This window comes from Lissotriton helveticus, chromosome 8 (assembly GCF_964261635.1).
Source record: "Lissotriton helveticus chromosome 8, aLisHel1.1, whole genome shotgun sequence".
NCBI lineage: Eukaryota > Metazoa > Chordata > Amphibia > Caudata > Salamandridae > Lissotriton > Lissotriton helveticus.
Genome location: NC_136069.1, coordinates 13,972,762 through 13,990,271, shown reverse-complemented (window position 1 = coordinate 13,990,271; position 17,510 = coordinate 13,972,762).

Genomic DNA, 17,510 nt, shown 5'->3' with positions numbered 1-17,510 from the left:
TTGCAAGGTCGAGCCGCGACAGCGTCAGCAGGGCTCTTAGGTCTTAGAAATGGTGGCCCGCGACAGCGTCAGCAGGGCTCCGGTGGTTCAGTTCCGTGTTACGAAGAAGGAGCCGCGACAGCGTCAGCAGGGCTCAGCGATGCAAGGTTGAGTTCTTCTCAGGGTCAGCCACGATCAGATCAGCAGGGCTTCAGGTCCAAGATACAACTGCCCGCTAGTTGTCGGGCGGGCCCTGATATAGTCCATTCGTCCTTTGATGTCCGGACCCTCGCAGGCGGAGGTCTCAGGCCTTGGGGGCTGGTCGTTGGCGAGGTCCGGCGGTTGGCTCTTTGATCTCTTTGGAAGATGCGTCCGGGAATTCCCAGACGCCAGTGGGTCTGGAGCCAGCACATGGGGAGGCCAGAGGTGCAATCGAAACTGGCCCGCAGGGGGAGGCCAAAGGTGTGACAGATACCAGTCTCTCAGGGGAGGCCGGAGGTGCCATCAAAACTCCTTGGCTTATCTCACTCCGGGAGCCCTTTACCCCCCAGCCGGGACTGGCGTGCCTTTGGAGTCTGGGTTTCGCTGGGGCCGGGGTCACGCTAGGCCCATGGAGTCAGGGATCTCCTGAAGGGAAAATGGCTGCTGGGCCTTGTGGGGCATGCAGGTTTAGGCGCTCAGAGCCGGGAGCGGGACGGGATAAGCGGGGCTGGTCGCCGGTTACGGGGTCTGGGCGTACAGGGAGCAGGACGACCAAGGGCTCGGGGTGCAGGCTACGCTAACGGGGCGCTGCGCAGGGAACTCAGGGTGCGGGAAAAACAGGGGCGGACCACGCCACGAGGCCGGGTCCAACAGTATGGAATAGTATGGTATGGAATGGTATGATATGGTATGGTAGTATGGTATGATATGATATGGTATGGTATGGAATAGTATGGTATGGTATGGTATGATATGGTATGGTATGGAATGGTATGGTGTGGTATGGTATGGTACGTTGTAGTATAGTATGGTATGGTATGGAATAGTATGGTATGGTATGGTATGATATGGTATGGAATAGTATGGTATGGTATGGAATAGTATGGTATGGTCTGGAATATTATGGTATGGTATGGTAGTACGGTATGATATGATATGGTATGGTATGGAATAGTATGGTATGGTATGGTATGGTATGGTATTGTATGGTATGGTATGGTATGGTATGATATGGTATTGTATGGTATGGTGTGGTATGGAATAGTATGGTATGGTGTGGAATAGTATGGTATAGTGCAGTGTTTCCCAAACTGGGGTCCGCGGACCCCCAGGGGTCCGTGACACATTCCCAGGGGGTCCGTAGGAAACAGTTGTAAAAGCACAGAAAAGTTTCTTGTATAATTAGCAGCTTTCCAGCAACAATAAAAGTGTCAAAATAATACCAGTGATTAATGTACCTGCTGGAGCATGAGGAGAGTTTTGTTAAGTGGCAGCTTTGACTTAACTAATGTAGCACAGAGGGTTAATGTGCCTACTGCAAAGAACGTGTAACATGCATTTTAAAAAGCAGTATTTTATGTTCATAGGTTCGTGGTTACTGCTTTGGTCACAGAGATTATTTTGTTACTGTGCACTTCATAAGTGACAATCGTAATGTAGCAGAGGGACCTATAAACTGTCATCCAAGAGCTGCTTGAAAACTGCATGGTACCAGTTAGTAACTTATGTTTTTCCCCAGTTATTCATTATCATGATGCTGCTAGAATGATTTATTTGGGTGGAAATACATTTTTAATGTTTAAGTCAGTGCTAGCCACTGTGTTATGTTCTGAATCCCGAGTTTGTGCTTTTTCAGACCAAGCACTCTTTAAACATTTTATATACACACTGATTTACATGTATGATTCAATGTCTCTATATGTGTGTGATGTAAAGTGCTTTGACATCCTACAATGGTATGAGAGGTGCTTTAAAATAAAATGAAATGCTTGTGACAGAGGGGCTATTACTTCAATGTAAAATACCAAGGGCCAGAAGTACGATCCGTTTTTATATGCGCAAACGGGTTTGCAAACCCCTTTGTGCATGCAAAAACCTATTGGGCCATGTACATTGCCTATTTTGCGAGTCGCAATTTGTTTGCGACTCGCTAAACAGGTTTTGCAACTTGCTATTTGGAAGAGGCATTCCCTTCCAAATAGCGAGTCTCAAAACCATGTACAAATGTTTCGCGGTCACAAAACACTCGCAATTACCACCTACTTCAAGTAGATGATAATGCATTCGCAAATGGGAAGGGGTCCCCAGGGGACCCCTTCCCCTTTGCAAATGCATGCAAAATTATTTTTTAAGGGCAGGCAGTGGTCCCAGGGACCTCTGCCTGCCCTTAGAAAATGAAACGAAAACGTTTCATTTTTTTTTTTTTAAATGCATGGTAAACAGGCTGCATTTTTTTTAAACTGCTTTATTTAAAAGCAGTTCCAGACATGGTGGCCTTCTGAGCCCAGCAAGCAAGCAAGCTCATTCAAGCAAGCCGGGCCGAAGACGGCTGAAATGCCAGAAACCGGTCCCCGGAAGCTTGTTTCCTTCCCAGTGTAAGAATTGGCTTTTGTAGTCTGGTCTGCCCTGTTCCCATGATGCACTGGGCCAGGGACAGACTAATTTGCATACAGCCAGGTTCTGAAACTGGGATGGTGCAGTGAGCTAAAAAACGGTGTTGGATCTAGCCCTGATCTCTTGACTGGGTGAGAGTTTTCTGCTTAATTCAGAGACTCTGTCCATCACCACCCCTTGTTGTAAATATTCTGAGCCCAGCAGGCCACTATACCTGGGAGGGCTGGCATTCCCAATGGGTTCGCAAATTGCGAGAGGCTCATTAATATTAATGAACCTCGCAATTTGCGACCCCATTGGGAATCCCAAACAGTGCTAAACACACTGTTGTACATTTCATTTAGTGGCTCGCAATTTGCCACTCGCAATATGTTGCCAATTGCGAGGCGCCAAATGAAATGATCGTACATCTGGCCCCAAAATCCTTAGTACTTTGAGTATTTGTCTTGTGTGCACACGTGTGTATTTTTTTCGAATTACTGTTTTAATATTTGAAATTTAACTCATACAAATTGCTTGGGGGTCCCCGGCTTCCAGTGGTGACTCAATGGGGGTCCTCGGGAGTCAAAAGTTTGGGAACCACTGGTATAGTGTTAAAGGGAGGGAGCCCGGGGTCTGGTGCCTGGCGCTCTCTCCATGGGGTGTGTGCGGTCACCCCAGGCCAGAGGGGCTGGGACGAGGCTGCTCTCACTTCACCTGCAGTGACCCCCCTGCACTTCGCCTGGCAGTGCCAATGCACGCCGGGCGCGGCTGCTCCCACTCCTGGGCGTAGCAGGAACACTGCTCGCCTCATTAGCGGGCCCCGGGGCCCGAGAAACCACAAGCCGAAGCCCTGGAGCCACGCCAGCCCCCACACACAGGTGTGACCACAGCCAGCAGTGTGTCAAGGACGCGCACTACATCCTGCCAAAAGTCACAAGCTGTCTGGATGGAGGGTGGAGACTTGGAAATTTCACCAGCGTGCTGCACTGCTTAATTTGTGAAAGAATAGCTGCCAGGGCCCTTGTCAGGAAGCCACTTCAGCTTCCACCACCCATTGCCCCTGTAAGCACCGCCGATGATAATCACAACACAACTACTAACCATCACACTCCTACGAGTGTGCCAGGGCACCCTACTTCAGGCGCTCACAACTATAAGAATGACTTGGGAGTGAGGTTACGTAGTTTTCGATTTCGCTTCATATTCAGCCGCCATTTTGTGCTTAGCCGCCATTTTGTGTTGCCTCACTCAGGCAGCACGGATAACGCGGTAAACGTGGTGTTTTTGCCTTTTTCAGCTGCTACGTGTCTTTCCTGATTAAAGAATAACTCTCGCCCATGTTTACGAAACCGATGTCAAGGTCTGGCCGAGTTCGTAAAGCCATGTCTAGACTGATTAATCCATGTCTTACTCCACTGTTTGAGTCCCACCATTCTTCTCGACTTTATCTTGTTTAGCTGGCCTTCACTATTCTCTTCGTGTGTTCTCTTGTTACATAGCCTATCCTCTGAAGCATTCTACACATGTTTTGCCACCTGCAAATTAAATCACGGGCACTAGTGTTGATTAACTTGAGGGGAGGTGAGCACACGGAGTCTGAAAGGAAGGTGTGTTTTAGACATCCGATAGCTTGTTTTCGAACTATTCCTATTTGTCAGTTTTGTGTGTTTTGGGAGTTGTCATTGTAAACTTGTTCTGTATAATAGACTGTACGCTACGGAATGAAGTGGCAGTCTCCAGAGAACTTACCCGTTTGGTACTTCTTAGACAACTGTGCTTAGCTGCAGCTAATAAACTTGTTATTCTACGCCTAATAGAGTGTCTCGTGTCTCTGTCTGTCAAGGCAGGTGAACCCGGAGATCTTAGGCATGCCCTGCGCCGCTTGGCCCATAAGGTCAGGTTCTCCAATTGGCGGCCCAACGTGTGGGTGACTACAGTGGGAGTAGTTTTTGCCCGAAGGTCATGAGGGGCTTCGCAAGAAAATTCTGGAGGATTTCGCGAACCACGTGAGCGACCCCTGCATGTCGAAGTGGACCGAAGGTCTTTTGAAGCGCGGCTACTCCTTCCCGACGGCTGCTGACGACAGCTGCCCTGACTATCGCCCTGCCTTGGCCCTCTGGTGATGATCGGTATTGCGAGACGTTAGACGGACATCTGTTGGCGTGAGAAGAACATTTAGTTGAGTATTCGTGGGTAGTGCCCACTCTTTGTTTTTGTTTTTGTTATTTGATTAGCGTGCTAACCGAAGCCAAGGGGTAAGTACGCTTGTGCTGTGACTATATTGTCTAAACCCCCTTGACGTTTGTAAGTAAGTCCAGTTCGTTACAAAATGCCTGGATTTAGTACGTTTAGGAAATTTTGTTGTTTTGGTTGTTCTAGGGATTCCCGGCTAGAGGATTCTTGTCCGATTCCTCCAGTTGGAACTCCCACTTACAAGCTCTATTCAAAACATGGTCTGGGTCCTATTGTTTTTAACGAAACATGGATCCGATACACAAAGAAGGATGGTGTCCTACAGTGGCCACAAAATGGTTCTTTTGAGTCTGATATACTAGATAATTTGGAAACAATTCTATTTAAGAGAAAAGCCCGGCCGGCAATGTTTGACTCTTTCCGCCTTTGGCGTAAGGAACCCAAACAGAAAGAAATTAAGCAGATGAAAAAAGATAAGAAAGAGCAGAGTATGACGATTTTACAGGCTGCCCAACAGTTTAAAAATGACGAAGCTGATCAGGTGATTGAGGTATCGGAAAGACAGCATCGTATGGCATTAGATAGATGTTATCTTGTGTTACCTACTACATCAAAGAGTAAGAATCCTGACGAAGATTCTTTTATGTCCCATTTATTGACGTTACCTCCACCTTATGTGTTAGGTGCTAATGCACCCCCATTACAATCTGCTGCTAATCCAGCTGTTCTGGTTCCTGCACAATTGCCTATTCCTGTGACTCCACCTCAGCCCCCTTTGCCAGCGACTTCTGTACCCCAATCTTCTGTGCCTCAGTCTCCTTTACCTGTCATTTCTTTTGCTACAGATTCTTTTCCTGTTTTACAGAATACGTTGTCTCCTGTTCTAGTGTCGGATTCCCCTACAGCTCGACAACGTTTAGTCGACACCGTTTCAGGTCTTCTGTCACCTTTTCTTGGGCCTCTGTACTTTTCTCCTGCGTCATCTCGAAGACAATCTCGAGGTCAGATTCCATATTTAGAAGAACGGACTAAGTTAGATTCTCTTGCCCGTAATTGGATCATGAGTAGTGTACAGTATAGTGTGCGCGATATTTCGGATACTTTCCTGCAATGGAATGCGCCTACACAGCGGTATGTTTTCAATGCTATGTGCAATACTCTTATTAAAGGATGGGGAGATGTGGATCTGGATTCACCTCCTCAGGATTTATTTGAAGTACAGGATCAATTTGATAGAGGACTTATTTTGGGTCCTGCTGTGGAGAGCGCTATTCATAAGCCTATTACTTTTCGATCTTCCTTTTTCTCTCAAAATTCTCTTGAGCCTGATCCTGCAGTTCGTCGTAAAATGGCACAATATCCGATGCGAGAGGTTCCTCCAATATCGAGAGATGGAGATCCAAACGCTGTTCCACCAGTCCTTCCTCATTTTCAGCGTATATGGGTACATGATCCTTGGAAAAGATCAGAAGTTTTGGCGCTAAAACAGTCTTTACCGGACCCTCGTAAGAATCCTGCTGGGTATTATAAAGAGTTGTCCCAGACTGTTGATGCATGTACCATGAATTTGGCAGATATTGATTTACTTATGGGAAATGTAGTCCCACAAGCGATCTGGACTAAGATTTGTAAACAAGATCATGATCAAGCTTTAGGTGGTACTTGGGCTGCTATTACAGCTGCAGATGCGGGACAAATAGGTGGTGCCAAACCTGATGATTTAGTTACGGAATTACCTGGTAGAATAATAGATCTTATGAAAACGATGATGCCTGCTGTACGTGTTAATTGGGATAAGTTAGCAGCGTGCAAACAAAATACTGATGAAAGTGTCTCCGATTTCTTTACTCGTTTCGAGGAGACTTTCATCGACCATAGTGCTCAGGATATGAGTACTGAAGGTGGACAACGATTGTTCGTAGATAAGTTTGTCTTTAATCAACTTCCAGAGTTGTCGCATAAATTGAAGCAATCAGAGAGTTCATGGGCCGTTTCTTCAACTGCCCAGATATTAGCTACTGCTCAGTATTACGAAAATAGGGATAAGGAAGATAAGGAAAAAGTAGAGAAAAAGACTAAGGAATTAAAAACAAAGGTTCTTCTGCAACAGGCTTATCCCCCTCGTTCTGCTCAGCCCCGATTTCAACAGCCTCCACAGTTTCAGAAATTGGTGCAGAAACCGGTATCTTCAGCGCCGCGATTTCCGTTGGGTCCTAATCAATGCACCTATTGTAAAGAAGAAGGTCATTTTAAGAATGCTTGTCCGATTTTATTGCAGTGCTATGGTGGATCATTAGCACCACGGGGTCATGGTGATTCTCGGTCTATGTCTAGGGGTAGAGGACGTGGTGCATCGTCTCAGGACCGACGTCCCTCTCCCCCTCAGGACTCTACTAATTATTTTGATCAGTGGAATTCTCAGTCTGCCCAATATTATAACGATGACTATTGTTTAGATAGTGAGAATGCTGATTTTCATACTAGCTAGGACAGCCATAGACAAAGTAAGGGAGTCGTATCAGTTCCGGTGGATCAGGAGGGACCTTATGTTAATGTTGTAGCATTGGGTGTTACAGAACCATTTCTCTTGGATACTGGTGCAATGAGAAGTTCTATAATGCGTTCCAAACTCCATTGGACACCTTTGTCTGGCTTAACAAATGTTTCCGTGGGATTCTCTGGCGCCCCAGTTACTAACCCGGTTTCCTGTCCTTTGCCCATTTCTATTGGTCCGTATGATTTGGAAGCTCCACTTCTTTTAACAACGGGTTGTGGAGAGAATTTATTGGGTTTGGACCTATTGAAACGCTTGCATACTACGCTGTATTGTTCACCCTCTGGTGTGCATCTTACTTTGGATGATAAATTGACTTCTCCGATGTATGTATCTAAAGAACAGCTGCCACTTGAACTGCGTTCACTTCCTGCTACGCTTTGGGTTACAGGTCCCAATGATGTTGGTTTGTTGCAAATTCCACCTTATGTGATTACTGTTAAGCCTGACGTTAAGTTGCCACGTGTTCCTCAATACAAAATATCTAACGATGGTGAGAGAGCTTTGTTGGCTATTGTTCATGACTTGGTTCAGAAGGGTGTGGTTGAAGAGACCAGAGGAAATGTTTGCAATAGCCCTGTTTTGCCTATTCTTAAACGTACTGATCCTACCCAGCCACCTGTGTACCGTTTTGTGATTGATCTTCGAGAGGTCAACAAAATTGTTGTCCCTCAGTTTCCTGTTGTGACGGACATCACTGCTTTGCTCACTATGATTCCTGCTTCGGCAGCATGGTTTTCGGTCATTGATCTCAAAAATGCTTTCTTTAGCATTCCTATTGCTGAAGAGAGTAGGGATCTCTTTGGCTTCTCTCTCGGAGGCCGAAGTTTCCGATTTAAGCGTGCACCTTAAGGCTATTGTGAAAGTCCTTCAATATATAGTCAAGCTTTGAGATCCCAGCTCGACACCTTTTCTTTGCCCTCGGGTGCTACTCTTATCCAATACGTACATGATTTGTTAATAGCTACTGATTCGGAAGATGTCTGTAGAACTGCGTCTGTGTCGCTTCTGCGACATCTGTCTGATTTAAACCATAAAGTTTCATCTTCTAAGTTGCAATATTGCCGCCAAGAGGTTACCTATTTAGGTCATCTCTTGTCGAAGGAGGGAAGGCGATTGACCCCAGAACGTATTCATGCAATCGCACAAATGCCTGTACCATCCACACAAAATTGGATGAGAAAAATTTACAAGATCAGCATGATTGTTTTCTTCTTACAGAAGAGGAAACAAAAGGTCGAATTGATCTAAAAGATAAGATACACCACTTGTGGATCCGGATGGGATCCTGTGGGTAGATGGGTCTGGTTTTAAGCTTCTAATGGCGACACGACAGCTGCTTATGCTGTTACGACTTTGCACACAGTGGTAGAAACTGTACGTATTTCACAGAATTCAGTGCAAGCTGCAGAATTGATTGCATTGACGAGAGCATGTGTGTTGGCGAAAGGGAAAAGAGTGACTGTTTATACAGACAGCCAATATGCGTTTGGTGTTGCCCATAGTTTTGGTCGTTTGTGGAGGGAAAGAGGATTCTTTACCTCCCACGGCACTAAAATACAGCATGTTCAGTTGGTGACTGACCTTCTCGAATCACTTGCTTTGCCCACTCAAATAGCGATTGTGAAGTGCAGTGCCCATAAAAAGATTACTGATGGCGTGGGTAAAGGAAATGCATTTGGAGATGAAATAGCGAGGGAGACGGCGAAAAATGTTGAACGTTGCATGTATGTTGCAGGCCCTGCAAGATGGGTCGCAGAAGGTGGTATGTGTGAAGACACAGTAGAAAGCGTGAACGCGATTCAGAAAGAGGCTACTGAGAAAGAATTGAGTAAGTGGAAAGAGAGTACGGGAACGTTGGACACGATGGGATGTTGGACGGAATTATCAGAGCATCAGCGATGGTTATTGCCAGATGCGTATGTACTACCTGTAGTTACTATGGCTCATGGACCAGCCCATATTAATGCAAGGGGTATATGTAAACTTCTAGCTCCAGTATGGCAAAATTAAGATATTCCTAAATGTGCAGAAAATGTGGTGAAACATTGCATTGTTTGTTTAATGTACAATCCAGGAAAGGGAGCTCCAACTCCAGCAGATCACTTTGCTCCCCCTACGTATCCATTTGAGGTACTGCAAATAGACTATATCCATATGGAACGTTTTAACAATCTCAAGTATGTCCTAGTGGTGGTTTGTGATTTTCCCGATGGATAGAGGCCTACCCCCTAAAGGACAATACTGCCTTGTCCACTGCTAAGGTTCTTTTGAAGGAGTTTTTCCCAAGGTTTGGTTTGCCGCGCATTGTCTGGAGTGACAATGGGAGTGAATGTGTAGGCCAAATTATGCAGAAGGTGTGTGTGGGCCTTGGTATTAGACAGAAATTCCATGCGGCAAACCATCCTCAGTCAGCGGGTTTGGTAGAGTGCTATAATGGCACTCTCAAACTTAAGTTAGCAAAGATTCAGGCTAGTACAGGCCTTTCCTGGCCTGATGCCTTGCCTTTGGCACTTCTTTCAACAAGAACGACTGTTCATTCTCGTTTGGGGCTTAGCCCATACGAAATTGTTTTTGGACGCCCAGCTAATGTTTGGGGAGTCCCTCGCCCCAAGAAATACTCAGATATTCCGTACCCATTGTTGGTTGACTATTTGCATGACCTCACCACTAAATTGCATGCTATTCGTCAACAGGTCCAAAACGCTTTGCCGGAGGCCTCCTCAGATCCAGGACACTCCATTCAACCCGGAGACTGGGTTTGTCTCAAAAATTTCCAGAGGAAGAAGAATTTGGAACCTCGTTGGGGGCCGCCGAGACAAGTTCTACTAACTACTCATACAGCTGTGAATGTCATCGGAAAGAAGAACTGGATCTACGGCGTGCATTGCAAGAGGGTACCATTGCCTTTACCTTTTGACCAGTGGGTCCGAGAAGGTGTTGGTGATACCGAATGCGAAAAGGTACCCAGATTTGTACCGCTCAGCAGTGCACGCCTGGATTGGACTAGCTCGGAGAAAGAAGACGACGACGTTTTACAAAGCTGTACCTTTACCTTTGAGACTAAACACAACAGATTCAGAGACTCTGTTTAAGGATCAAACGGCACCAGGCAAAACACAATACAATCTAAGAAGAAGGTTGCCTAAGGACAGTTAATTTTGTGTTTTATAATTTTGTTTGTATTAAAAGCGAAACGTTCCTTTTTCTTTATCCATCAAGTTGCAGGGTCACGGTAGGAGTCTTGAGCTGTGACCTGAATAGTGACTAGGTCAACAGGACTTACAGTGTCATAGGAAGGCTAACAATCACAGCCAAGTGATTAAGGAAGATTATCGTGAGCAACGCCTTTAGAGTAATGGATAATGCGGGGAAAGGGAATGATACTAAAATAATGAAAAGAGATCATTATAAGAAATTATTATTCAGTCGTTGTGGCGTAGCATTATGTGTTTTAGTATGTTTATGTAGTTTATTAGCATGCATAGGATGGCTTATACAGCTAACACCTGTTCCTACTTCTGTCTCTTTGATTTTACTCACTCCCAGACCACGAGCAAATGAGAAGAATGGAATATTTTATTAACAATTCGTTCATTCAATTGTTACACCAGCATCAATTAATAATAAATACTACTGATTGTTGGGTTTGTGGTCTCATGCCACATAATACAGAGAGAGGGATGCCGTATTTAGTCCTTCCATTTTCGTATGAAGGTTCTGCTTGGGCTTATCTGGCTATGTTTTCCAATGCATACCAGAATCAACTTCGATATCCTCCTGGTGGGTCTTATAATGGTGTAGTGAATTTCAGTCATAGCCCTTTGATAAAGGGAATAGTAACTATGGCAAAGATTGCTGATATTAGTAAAATTCCCAAAGATGAGAAAACAGCCTATGATGGATGAAATGTGACTCGGTATGTTACTAGCCTTTCTGATAAAGTTAAACAGAAAAAATTTGCAACAATTTTGTGTTTACAAATAAATGGCCAGAATACCAAAATTAAGCAAGAGAAGAGTAATTGTTCCCATACGTATGTTTATGCACCGCTGATTTCTTCACCGTTAGTGCCATCTCAAGGTACATATTTCATTTGTCATGATAGAGCTTATACATGGCTTCCCACATATTTCTCGGGAACATGTTATATAGCTTTTCTCCTACCCCCTACATATACTACTCCTGCTGATCACCATAGAAAGAGATTTGGTAGAGGAGTTGTAGATTCTGAAGACACATCTGGACAAGAGGGAGTGGATTTTCTAAAAGGGTTTCTTCCCTTTTGGGGTCCAATGGTCAATAACAAAAACATCAGACACCTAGTTCGTGTAGTCGATGCTACCATAAATGTAACTTCCGGAGCATTGAACAATTTGACGGCTGAACTTCAGGCGGATTGTCTTATGACTTTACAGAATCGGATGGTTCTAGACATTGTTCTTGCAGATAGAGGAGGAGTCTGTAAACTGATTGGGTCTAGTTGCTGCGTTTATGTTCCTGACAATGCCCCTACAGTATACCAAGCCATCTCTAAACTACATGTCATCTCTGAGTCCATTCATCAGGACACTGGAGACTGGTCTGTGATGGGATGGTTTTGGGGACTACTGTCTACTTGGGGATGGAAAGTGTTAACTTTCCTTGGAATGATTCTAGTAATCATCTTTTCTTGCTGTCTCTGTTTACAGTGTGGGCCAGCTATTTGTGGACTTTGTGCCACCGTCTGTGTTTCTAAGCCAATAGCACAGAAAACAGAGAATATTATGATGATGTTGCAGCAACAACTCAATGACCTCATGACCATTGATATCGACTCAAACTAACGTGGGTCTCTTTGTGCTTTCGCTGAGTATGGCAAAAGGAGGGTCTGAGGTTACGTAGTTTTCGATTTCGCTTCATATTCAGCCGCCATTTTGTGCTTAGCCGCCATTTTGTGTTGCCTCACTCAGGCAGCACGGCTAACGCGGTAAACATGGTATTTTTGCCTTTTTCAGCTGCTACGTGTCTTTCCTGATTAAAGAATAACTCTCGCCCATGTATACGAAACCGATGTCAGGGTCTGTCCGAGTTCGTAAAGCCATGTCTAGACTGATTAATCCATGTCTTACTCCACTGTTTGAGTCCCACCATTCTTCTCGACTTTATCTCGTTTAGCTGGCCTTCACTATTCTCTTCGTGTGTTCTCTTGTTACATAGCCTATCCTTTGAAGCATTCCACACTTGTTTTGCCACCTGCAAATGAAATCACGGGCACTAGTGTTGATTAACTTGAGGGGAGGTGAGCACACGGGGTCTGAAAGGAAGGTGTGTTTTAGACATCTGATAGCTTGTTTTCGAACTATTCCTATTTGTCAGTTTTGTGTGTTTTGGGAGTTGTCATTGTAAACTTGTTCTGTATAATAGACTGTATGCCACGGAATGAAGTGGCAGTCCCTAGAGAACATACCCGTTTGGTACTTCTTAGACAACTGTGCTTAGCTGCAGCTAATAAACTTGTTATTCTACGCCTAACAGAGTGTCTCGTGTCTCTGTCTGTCAAGGCAGGAGAACCCAGAGATCTTAGGCATGCCCTGCGCCGCTTGGCCCATAAGGTCAGGCTCTCCAGGAGGCAGGAATTATTCATTTTAAAGGTATATTGAACCAACAAACAAATGTTCTTGTGCTCGTCTCTAAATTAGACAAACAACGCCACCATGTGGCACACTATCATAAGTGCCAAGGCTGACAATTAAGAGGGGCAGACCACTGGAAACACAGGCTCAAATTAAGCACTGCTTTCCTGCAGGTTCTTGAAATATTTCAAATGCTCTATAGTGTGCGCCCAAATTGGTAGGCAGACAGCGCACAGAAGCATCGGCAAGCAAGAAGAAGGTGACCGGGCCAAAAGAAGGGATTTCATGGCCAGCGACTGACTGTAGGACTTGACGGATGGCACTGTTGGCAAACTCTGGGGCATATTTACAAGAAAGTAGTGGAGCATGGCTTGAGCGTCCTTGGCTTAAAACTGCTCTCCATCACTTCTGAAAGGCTGGGCTAAAACGTATTTACAAGAATACGTTGCAGCCTTGCGTTTCCTCCTGCGCCGGCGCAAATTTAGCTGCCTAGCGTCAGTATGGTGCAAGGGTGTCTGCGTTGAGGGGAACGATTGTTGATGTGCAGGAAGGCGTCCCTTCCTGCACATAAAAAATTCTGAAATGGTGTGTTCAAACTTCTAAAGTTACAAAACGTCATTTATTTAATGATTGTTTATTGCAGGAAGGGACTACTTTCTACATATAATCAATCAAAGGTGATTTGCTGTTTCTATGTGTGCTGCCCAATGCAGCCCACATGGAAACAGCAAACATGAGGAGAAATGAAGGATTTCTCCTCGTTGCGCCAGGGTGAGAGCAGGTTTTACCTGGTCTTAATTTTGGCACCTCTCCATATTTACGGCACCTTTTTAAATATGGGGCAGCGTCAGAATCAATGGGCGTTGCAACGGAAAACCCACCACAACACCCATTGCCCATCCCTTTCACGCTTAGTGTGAAAGTGTGCCATATTTACAAGCAGCATTAACCCATGTTAAGTGGCGTAATGCCACCTTGTAAATAAGGCAAAGCCCCTATCGCCACAGGAACGTCACTTTTAGTGATAGGGACTTGAAAATATGCCCCTCGGTGATGAAGAGTGGAAGCCTTTGGCGGTTGAGAAGCCGCTAATCATAGATTGTGAGAGTATAGTAGCTCAGATCAGTTACGGGGTGTGCTGTGTCGTGGGGCACCTGATAGCAATTACATCTCTGAACAGAAGCCACCAGTCACCCGGTGAGGTCCCGCACCACTGAATGCAGAAATCAGGCATGCCGCCATGCAAAGAATGCCCAGAGGAGGGGTGTGTGTGGGTGCAAGTACCCTGGCCTCTGTGCAGACGCGCAAAGGATTCCCAGAGGAGGTGAGTGTGTGGGTGCTAGTACCCTGGTTTCTGTGCAGACCTGACAGATGCCCAGGGGTGTGTGTGTGGGGGTGCAAGTACCCTGGCTTCTGTGCAGACACGAGAAGGATGCCCAGGGGAGGTGTTTGTGTGAGTGCAGGTACCCTGGCTTCTGTGCAGACACGTGAAGGATGCCCGGAGGAGGGGTGTGTGTGGGTGCAAGTACCCCGGCTTCTGTGCAGACACGTGAAGGATGCCCAGATGAGGTGAGTGTGTGGGTGCAAGTACCCTCGCTTCTGTGCAGACACGTGAAGGATGCCCAGGGGAGGGGTGTGTGTGGGTGCAAGTACCCTCGCTTCTGTGCAGACACGTGAAGGATGCCCAGGGGAGGGGTGTGTGTGGATGCAAGTACCCTCGCTTCTGTGCAGACACGTGAAGGATGCCCAGGGGAGGGGTGTGTGTGTGTGCAAGTACCCTCGCTTCTGTGCAGACACACGAATGATGCCCAGGGGAGGGGTGTGTGTGATTGCAAGTACCCTGGTTTCTGTGCAGACACACAAAGGATGCCCAGACGAGGGGTGTGTGTGGGTGCAGGTACCCTGGCTTCTGTGCAGACACGTGAAGGATTCCCAGACGAGGGGTGTGTGTGGGTGCGGGTACCCCTGCTTTTGTTCAGACACGTGAAGGATGCCCAGAGGATGGGTGTGTGTCGGTGCAGGAGCCTGGCTTTTGTGCAGACACGCGAAGGATGCCCAGATGAGGGGTGTGTGGGTGCAGGTACCCTGGCTTCTGTGCAGACATGCGAAGGGTGCCCAGAGGAGGGGTATGTGTGGGTGCAAGTACCCTGGCTTCTGAGCAGATACGCGAAGGATGCCCAGGGGAGGTATGTGTGTGTGGGTGCAAGTACCCTGGCATAATTTATAAAGATATATTGCCCACCTGCTTTATGCTGTTGGTGTACATATATACTCTTTCTCTGTGTTTTAAGCACCATAGAGTCACTCAGTTCAATCCTCTATGTTTGAGTTTTTTTCTTAGAGCGTACAGTGCTTATCAATCTGGCACTTATTTTGCAACTGTAGTTTTTTAGGAATTTGCGCTAACTGTATGTATAGCACGTACGCCCTATAGGTGCAGTCTTTACATCCACCTCCACTGTTTCTGGATGCTCCAGGTGAACCACCTGTGGAATTGATAGACTGGTATAGTGCTTTGAATGTATACTTTGTTCTATTTATGCAAAACTTTCCAGAGCAGAGAGGAAACAGTTTATTTTGGAACATTGTGCGGGGGGGGGAAGGCCAGCGCGCATTTGAGCATCTACTGTTCAGCACACGTCGTGGGTGAAAAGCGTGATGAGTTTCAAAAAGTTATTCAGAGACTAACACTGCATTTCGGGGCACAAAAAAACTTTATAGTATGAAGATTTACATTTTTCTATAGGGATCAACATCCTGATGAATCAGTTGAAATGTATGGTACACCTCCCAGGATCCTGGCTGCAACATCTGAAGGTGATCACTTTACTGATCAACTAATCAGAGATCAATTTGTTGTGATATGTCATAGCAAGATCATGGTAGAGGAATCACCTTTTTTCAAGAAGCTCACGCTCTCTGAAGCCACAGACGCTGTCAATATCATAGAACACTCTCAAGAAGAAATGAGAACTATCAGGAAGAAGACAGGTGAGCCCAACAACCAAGTTAAAAGTGATGTGGCAGGCAGCAAAGCTCCTGTACCAACGACCTTTGAACAAATCTCGAAGATGTCATCGTTGTGGTTGGACAAGAGTTATCGCAGGCCTTACTATATTTGCAGAAACAATGAGTAATGGAACCTGTTGATAATTCTTTGTAACTCTCCCCCATTGTTGTACCAGGAAGTAAAATAAAGAAATGAGGATTTGCATTGACCTAAGGACACTCAGTATTAACATCTTGTTTGATGCTAATCCTCTACCTAAAACTGAGGAACTTTTGGTTAAACTTTACTGTGCTACTATTTTAGCAGATCAGATTTGCAGCCGTCCTACTGTCACATTTCACTATCTCCCTACTCACGTTATCTCACAGCTTTGGTAAAGCATTATTCAGTACAAAACGATGCTATTTGTGTTGGTATCAGCAGGCTCTGTTTTTCAAAGAGTCATTGATAAAATGCTAGGTCACATCCAGGTTGTCTTAACTTTTGAGGATAGTGTACTGGTTGTAAAGAGACACTGGAAGGGGCACAGTCGAGTCTGGGCATGGTGTAAGAGAGAATGAAAGTAAATGGATTAAGCTTGAGCCTCAATAAGTATTTATTTGGGCTGAATCAATTAGAGTATTTAGGGCTTATAGTCAGCACCTAAAGAATATGTCCAGAACCTGGTTCACTTAAAATCATAGAAGGTGCCCCCATCCCAACAATAGGGAAGAATTAATGTCATTATAGGACTATGTGAATTCTGGGCAAATGTTTTTCCAAATGTTGCCTCCATTGCTGAGCCCATGTCCAGTTTATTGAAGATAAAAGTTGAATCATGGAGTAAACTACAAGTGGAAGCCTCTTTGTGCATTAAATCAGATTTATTCTGCACTGCTCTTTTTACAAGCTTTCATTCCCTATTTACCAGTCAGCTTCACTATAGAATCCCGTGACAAGGGCTTCGGTGCGGTGTCACACAACGAGTGCGCAAGAAATATAATAGCATTGCATTTACCTCGTGACCACAAAAAGACTCCAAGAAATCCTACTCAGTTATTTAAAAAAAAATATTAGCCTGTACGTAGACTATACAAAAAATGCGAAGCATTTGTTTATTTATTAGAACTGACCACTAACCTCTAGCGCACATATTAATCAGACCCAGTGCCCATTCGAGAAGCTCACAGCCAGGTTGAAAAACTCACAACAAAATTGTTAGAGGGCAGTTTCACTGCCAATCATGTTAAAGGTTACACCAGTAAAAGGGCAGATTTTTTATCCAGAGTTCTAGTCAAGATGAGAGTTTATATGATTTGGACAATGAAGAACTATTGCCTCTATTGATTTTAATTTGCAAATGTGTATTTCGAACGATAATTGATAAAAAGCTGTTTCTGAAGATTTGGGGGCATATCCTCAAGCCCGATTTCGCCGTTTTAGCGGCCGTTTTCAGCCGAAAAGCGGCAATGTAAATATCGCTCTATTATCAAGGACACGCTAGCGCGTGTTTCCTTGAGTTAGCAGCCGTCTTCTCTCCACGATGCATGTCAGCGATATATATCGCTAATGACATGCAAAGTGGGCGTTCCTCCATAAACCT